Here is an 8,092-nt window from a genome sequence, read left to right on the forward strand (position 1 = left end):
AAAAAGTGTTTAAAAGATTAAAGACCGAGTTCGGTCCGAGAGGTTTCTCATTATCCGCTCCTCCTGGATCAAAACATTCTTCTTCACTTGGCCCTGAATAGTTTTCACTCGATGAGTGGAATGACCAGAAAGTTATTATTTCAGTGGGACAACTTCTCGCTGGTCTTCATATTCCCCTTTATAATCCTCAAAACCCTCTCTTCTATAAGATTTTTTCTGATGCGAGATTTTTGCGCGGAATATTCCAATTGAGTGGTGATTGTATCAGCATAGTCAAAGAGTTCGCTCGTCGTGCGGCAGGGTTGGAATCTATTTACCCAATAGAAGTGAGAAAACCCGAACATGCCCATAGAGAAATTAATCTTGTCGATTTTACAGTTGAGAGTTTCTTCAAGAACTATGAAGTTTCTGTTATGAAGAATGAATCATATAAATGGGGTATTTGCTTGATAAGAAAGGATGGTATCGCAGAGAATGAAAGAATCATGCGAGATATCGATTTTCATGACGCTACGAATAACACCGCTCGTAAGTCAAATGATACTCGCTGGGTGGATTATCCTATTGTCTTGGATGGTCCCTACATATATGGTAGAGACGAAAATGGTTTAACTCTTCCGCTTCCTGCAGATTTTCCCGCTTACGATCCTTGGGTGTTCAGGTGGACTGAGGAACTTGATGTGGTACGCTACCTTTAGCTTTGCCTTTCTATTTACTATTCTTTATTGTTTTATCCCGAACCTACTATTTATTTTTATTTTGTTTTCAGGCTGCGAAATTGAAGAAGAAGGCTAAGAAAGTGTCACCTTCGCAGGATAAGGAAGTAAGAAATACTCTTTGTTTAATTCTAACAATATTGTTGCCTCTGTTTGTTATCTTTCATTATTCGCGTAGGTGGAAGATGTAGGTGCTAAGGGCAAAGGTAAAATTCTCTATAAGAATACCGCTTCCAAATCTTCTTCCCAGAATCCTTCTAAGAAGCGAAAGGCACCTTCTCATTCCTCTTCAAGTTTCCGTTTTGGTGATGATGAAATGCTTCCCTCGGATGACCCCTCATTCACATCCTCTATGGGGAAATTGTCGAGTCTCTTTTCTGACTCCATGTCTGCTGTTGGCCACGAGGCGTTAACTCGCACATTTGGGACGGTTGCAAAGATATGTGACGCTCCTTCTTTAAGTCATGATTCCCTTCGCGGAGTTGCCTCATTATTGAGTCCAAGTTTCCAATTCGCGTTTGGCTCTTCGGTAATTTTTGTTCTGCCACTCCCTTTTTTTTATTATACTTTTGTGTTTTATATTAACTTCTTCTTTCTTGTTTGACGCAGTTCACTCGCATGTCTCATGTGGTTACTTCGGATCTTCTGAGAAGGCTTCGTTCCCTTGAAAATGAGAATAATAAACTCAAGGCTGAGAATTCCACCAATGCTGACAAGGTCGTTAGGATTCGTGAGAGATATAATCACCTACTTGGTATGTGTTTCTCTTATTATCCTCCCCTTTTATATGTTGTGTCATTCTTGCCCCTATTAATTCTTTGCATTCGTAGAACTTTATAATTTAATTGATGAAGCGTCTAATCTCCCTAGTAATGATGAGATTCTTCTTGAACATCTTAATTCCTCTTTGAACTATTTCCCTGGTGATGGACAGGAGAATCTTAGACTGGAGGAACTAAAGTCAAAATACGAGGCCCTTAGGTTTGAGTATAGATCCATGTTATCTGTAAATAATGGTTTCCAGCGTCCGCTTCGCACGGATAAGGAGGCAATTCAAGTTCTAGAAGCGAAAAAGAACGCAGTTATAACTGAAAAGGATAATGTAGTCATAAAGGGCGCTGAGGCTTTGAATAAGTTTCAAGAAACTATCCTCCAAGTTCAAGTGGAGCGAAATCTAGCTATAAGCGAAAAGAATGCACTGGTTGAACGAGGGAATTTGATCCGTTCCCGACTTCTTATAGAAAGTGATGCTGAATTTGAGTGGGATTTTAGGGTCTTATATATTGATAGAAGTGATTTAGCTGTAAATGTTAGCCTTGAATCTGATCATGCTGCATTGGTTAAGGATATTATTTCTAACAAGGAAGGTTGTTTATTATTCTTGTCCATCTGTTATTCTTTGACAGATATTCTTATGCAGCTTTAACCTTTTGACATTTTTTTCGCAGAAGATGAGAAGAAGTATCTTGAGAAAATTGAGAATCTAGAAGCGAACTTATCCGCTCGTAACTCTAAATACCGCAGGCTCAAGAAAAAGTTGACTGTCACAGTTTCTAACTTGAGAAAAGATGTTGTTCGCATTCATGATGCGGCTATTAAGAAAGTCTGCATTGATAATAACATCCCTTTGAGAAATCACAACTTCATTGAAGTTTCCCCCAACGAAGAAGGATCTGACATCTCTGATAGTGAGGGAGAATATGAGGAGTATGAAGAGACTGATGAGGAGACTGATGAAGAGGGCGGTAGTTCTGAGGCTATGGAGGATAATGAAGATGATATGGGTGGGAAATAGTTATTCTTTTTGAATACCTTTTCTCCCTTTTCGCAGTTGTAAATTCTTTGCCAGTTCTTTGTATATCGAATGTTTCTTTATCTTGAGACTTTTTCTTCAATGTGAATTCTTAATCATTTGATGTTCCTTTAATGTAAATTCTCCTCTTGTTACTCCTGCACTTATTAAAAAATAAAAAGCAAAGCATTGTTCTCTTTAACAGCTAGAATTAATCATGTGGTAATAATAATATACATAATACGTGCGTGGGTCTATCATATGGGGGCGAGTAACACTCCTTTATATGCTTGCATTCCCATTCTTGCCTCTGTTAGTCGTCACAAGATAATTGAGTGATGCAGATATTATGTAGTACTATGTATGAATTTTCACCCATCCATGGGAAGTTAAATATGTAAAATTATCATGTATGCGTGTATCTGTATTTATAGGGTACTTCATTATGCAGTAATCTATTTGTTAGAGCATTTCTCGGTCGAACGCGCATGCGTTGCTATATCAAGCATGTTTGTCAATATTAGTGATCAAAACTATATGTCTTGATTTCTAGTATACTTATGACTAAGTCTCGGTCTAGGATAGTTAAGAATAGTTGAGCTCCAGACTCCATGACGATTATCTTGCAAAGACGAAGAACCACTCAAGGAACCGGTGGAACTTCATCCGACTAAAAGGTATGTAGATACTTGAACTCATCTTGTCACTCAAAAGTTTATCTACTCTATCTCCTACTCTTGAGACAACAGTCGTATAATTATGATAGTTTTCATACCTACACACTTGCTATTTCGAGCCGAGTTTACTCGCCTATCTTTTTCTCGAAATACATGTTGGTAAGATTTTGCTTCAACCATCTTCATCTTTACCCATGACGAAATTCATGATGACGTTTCAATCTTGAAAATATCTTTGATGACGATAGTCGATTCTTTATGTCTAACGACTGTTATAACATTATAGAAGAATGTTTCAATGATTGAAATGCAGAGTTGAGAATATGTAACCACCTATGGATGTAAGCATTTAATGTGTTCTCACATTTGTGTATAAATTTATGTGCCGGAAACCAAGTGCGTGCATATGTGTGCATGCGGTATTGGTTAAGGAGACAGGTTGGGTATGCGTACCCGTACGCATACTGGCGGAAGTTCATGTCCGTGAAATTCTGTTGGGTTTGAAGTTTACGAACTCAAAAACCAGTCACCTTAGGTACGTGGACCCGTACGCGTACTGGAGGAACTTTTTCACCCGAAAAAGTCTGCTGAGTTTGGAAACTAAAACCAACTCAAAATCTGGTAGCTAAGGTACGCATACCCGTACGCGTACCCAAGCTGGTTATTTCTCAAATCGGTAGTTCATGGACTTAAAACAATAAATTATAAGGAATGCAATCTTTGCAAACCGTTGTTCATGAATTGATTCAAATGAATCAAACCGATTTTGTTTCAATTTTGTGTATGTATAAAGATCTAAGCAATTGAACAACTCTTGAACTAGTTCTTATGAGTCATTTGAACTAGTTATGAGAAAGATAAAAAGGGTTGATATGAAAGCACTCATATGGCTAACCATTGGTCAACCATTTGTGAACCAACCAATGTACACGTTTAGGTATAATTACTCAAACCTAAATGAATACATTTCATTTGTGTGTGACAAGCTAAGTTTCGATCTAACAGTTGAAAGATATTAGCTTGGATATATCAGATTTTTCATCTAACAGTGAATATTGAATGCTTTGTTAGCAAGGTAACTTGGATGGAAAACCCTGATTTGAAAACTATATAAGGAGACGTCTAGCAACTGTGCAATACTAATCCCCACACCTCCTGTGTGATACTAGTTGTTTTTCTAGAGTCGATTCTCCTTTAATCGTAGGTTTCTCCTCGAGACCCTGTCGATTAACGACTGAAAGACTTGATTGGGATTGTGAAGCCAGACGAAACTACTTCTCTTGTAGTTGAGCGATCTGATCTTTCCATTTTCTATCGTACGAGTTCAATTGGAATAATTGACTTGAGATTATATCTCCGATAGGGCAAGATACAAAGAAATCACAAGCATCTTCGTCTCATCGTTTGTGATTTCGCAATATCTAGTTTCTCTACCATACGATTTAGATTATTGTGAATGATTGATAATACTAGGATGTTCTTCGGGAATATAAGTATGGTTTATCAATTGGTTCTTGTTCACCTTGATTTTAATCAAAATACAGAACAAAACTTGTAGATTTATCTGTGGGAGACAGATTTATCTATCTTTGTAGACTTTTCTGTGTGACACAGACTTGTTTATTAAAGCCTTCGACTTTGGGTCGTAGCAACTCTTGGTTGTGGGTGAGTACAGCTAAGGGAATCAAGTGCGCAGTATCCTGCTGGGATCAGAGACGTAAAGAGAGCAACTGTACCTTGAATCAGTGTGAGATTGATTAGGGTTCAACTACAGTCCAAACCGAAGTTAGTTTGTAGTAGTTTAGTTGAACCCTTCGGTTTGAACTGTAGTAGGTTAGTTGAACCCGAATCAGAGACACTAACCTACTACATCAGAGACCCTCATCAGAGACCCTCATTGACCGTAGCCGATACGTTGACCAAAGAAAACGGTCTCTGATTCGGTAAAAACACGGAAAAATTCCGAGAGCCTAGTTAGCCGTCTCTGAACTAGAAAATTTATTTACTATTTTGCCATCAAGGAGCTACCGATGTAATGACCCTCGACCTCCGATTTAGATCTGGTAGTTTCAATTTGCACAGTCAAGATTCAACTTTGTATTAACGATCCTATATATATCTCGATATCTTTCTCTCACTTCACTTCGCCAAAACCTTATCCGCAGCAAAACACCTTTTCCTTCAACACCACCACCACGAACCAGAGTCCACCATGAATTTTTTTCGATTGAAATCCTAATAGAAACCTAATGGAAACTCGATAAAGCTTCACATCTCTTAATTTTGCGCAGGGTTTAATTTTTCAATCAACATCAGGTAAAGTTAGGGTTTGAATTCAATTTCTCTTATTTTCTTTTCTTATAACTTTATTTTTTGATCTGGTTGATTCTCTTTATTGGGTTTTAACCATTTTTCGATTAATGGTTAATTTTAGGTTGATTTCTCAATTTGGTGCGGTTATTAGGGTTCATCAGGTACTGTAATTGAGTTTTTAAAAAAAAATATTTTCTTTTTGTTGATTTGGTTGATTCTCTTTATTGGGTTTTAACCATGTTTCGATTATTGGTTTATTTCAGGTTGATTTCTCAATTTGGTGCGGTTATTAGGGTTTGATTTTACAAACTTCATCAGGTACAGAATTTAGGTTTTTCTTTCAACTTGATTTTATATTAGGGTCTAGGTAATGGGTGGATATGTTAAATTGTAACTGATTTTGATGTGAAAGTTTTATCTGATTTTGGGGTTTGTTTAGATTCAGTTGTTAATTGATTTAGTTGCTTACTGATTTTGTCTCATTTGATATGGAAGGATCCTCTGGTACGTAGATACTTGGAATGGTAGATAATATATTCTGGTTTTTACTTAACATAGGAAACTGCTTTCGTAATTGAGTAGCATATTCTTATTGAAGCAAAAATGAGATTTATGAAGTCTATATATCTACAGACTACCACCTTTATTGCTGTCACTTGTGAGTACTGATGATAGCATGTGTTATAATATAAGTAATTGATTAGTTCATATACATCATATCAGTCCCACCTTTTTTCTTGGTTAGCAGGTCATACCTTCTCTATCCGTCATATTACAAATTTTCTTGTAGTTGACTCGAGATGTATATATGCTTAGGTGTTTTTGCAGTCTTTTGCTTATGAAAGTGATGTTAAGACTCTGAGAAAAAACTGATAGGAACTGTGTTAGGTATCAGATATTTGGATGGGTTTGTAATTTTTGTGTGAATTTGTCATCTTTTAGTTCAAGTTATAACTGGGTTTCATTGTATATACCATAAATATGCGTATCTAACATGGTTCGCTAATTTCTGCTTATGATTTTATTACTTAAGATGCTCAATTTGTTATCTGTATAGGATAGAAACCGTGTAGACAGTATGACTAGTTGTTACATTTTTGTATCAGATTTTTTATTCTCGGTATTGACTCTAATAAATTTAGAAAGCTTGCATCATATGGGTATGTAAATAAGATATTTCAAACTATTAACATGAGAAGTTTAACCTTTATATTTCATTACCACGGATTTTAAGGTCTCGCTTTTGTTTTCAGTGAATGATTTTAGGGAATGAATGATCCGTGGATCCCCTATGTGCATCTATGTGCATATGTAGTGCCCAAATCTGATAAACGTTAGGGTCTCTGTCTGTCAATCATGATAAATATTCATATATGATGCCTAAATATTTAACTTAGCTTCTGCCGTGAGAATGTTATTCTGCATCTTTATTATATGAATTTGATAATAGGTGAGTGTGCCATTGTCCAACATAAGCAACATATTTCATAGCTTATAGCTTAGTTCAACATTTACTCATTGTAAGGAATGTTATTTGCATCATTTGACCTTTTCACATTGACAAGATCCTCAATGTGAAAATCCTTAAGCAAGGTTGACCGAATTGATTCCTTTGTAGGAAGATGAAATTGTTTTTAAATTATTGAGCAGTGGTTGTAAAGTGCATTTTACTGGTTACCATGATGGAAACAGTAATGGTGGAGATCAAGGTGAATCCTATTTTTCTTTTCTTTTGTCTTTAGGTTATGTCTTGTATCAATCATGAGTATTTAGGGCTTGTTCTTAGATTTTTTCCATTTTTACATATGGATCGGCATGTTGGTTTAGGATAAGAAGAATCGATCTCATGGTTAATGTTATATTCTGGTTGCAGAGTGATGTAGCAGCATCTGAAGCAAACAATGAAAGAGATGATCCCGAAATAAGGAGGAGAAGGAAGTCGAGGCCAAGAAATACGATGACGAAAAGATAAATGGTTCACCACATTTTTATGTTTTAATTTTTCTCCTTAGAATTTAATATTTGCTGGTCATTTTTTATCATCAATCTATATCAATTAGAACTCATTTTGAAATCTTTGCTGGTTGTTTTGCTTTAATCCAAGATGATGAGACTTGACTTCTTTAGAAGTATCCTAAACTCACTCTTACAAGGCCGATGAGACCTGACTTTGAAACAACTAACCGCGTTCACTCTTACAGAGTGAAAGCGCAGCCGAGCTTGAGGAGTTAGAAAAGATTCCAAAATTCAAGGCTAGGCCACTGAATAAAAAGGTCGATCAGTTTAGATTTCTTAGTTTTTGGACAAGTACCATGGATACTGCCTATACCTGCAATAACGATTAATGGTAGAGGTGAATAGCTTGTCCTTGACTGGTCTGCAAGTTTCGCGTATTCTGTGTATTCTTGTTACTTTTGCTAATACTATATAGTTTCTGTTGCAGGAAAATCATAATAGGAGAATACACTTGGACATTGTGGAGCGACAAGTGACAACAGTTTTCTGGGTACTCTTATGTGCATGTTTGATTGAACTACCTTTAATGTTGACGATAAGCGGTTGATCCCCAACAAAAGAGCAGAGATTAAACTACA

At 36.5% G+C, this 8,092-nt stretch overlaps 1 long non-coding RNA gene across 1 annotated transcript; it reads left to right on the forward strand.

Moving 5' to 3' along the window:
- The first annotated feature begins 5,450 nt into the window (after positions 1 to 5,450).
- Positions 5,451 to 5,864, forward strand: LOC113336121. Its single transcript, XR_003353626.1, has 3 exons — positions 5,451 to 5,501; positions 5,620 to 5,659; positions 5,762 to 5,864. It is a non-coding gene; the product is annotated as an uncharacterized LOC113336121 (long non-coding RNA).
- Positions 5,865 to 8,092: the final 2,228 nt, after the last annotated feature.

This window comes from Papaver somniferum, unplaced genomic scaffold (assembly GCF_003573695.1).
Source record: "Papaver somniferum cultivar HN1 unplaced genomic scaffold, ASM357369v1 unplaced-scaffold_150, whole genome shotgun sequence".
NCBI classification, from domain to species: Eukaryota; Viridiplantae; Streptophyta; class Magnoliopsida; order Ranunculales; family Papaveraceae; genus Papaver; species Papaver somniferum.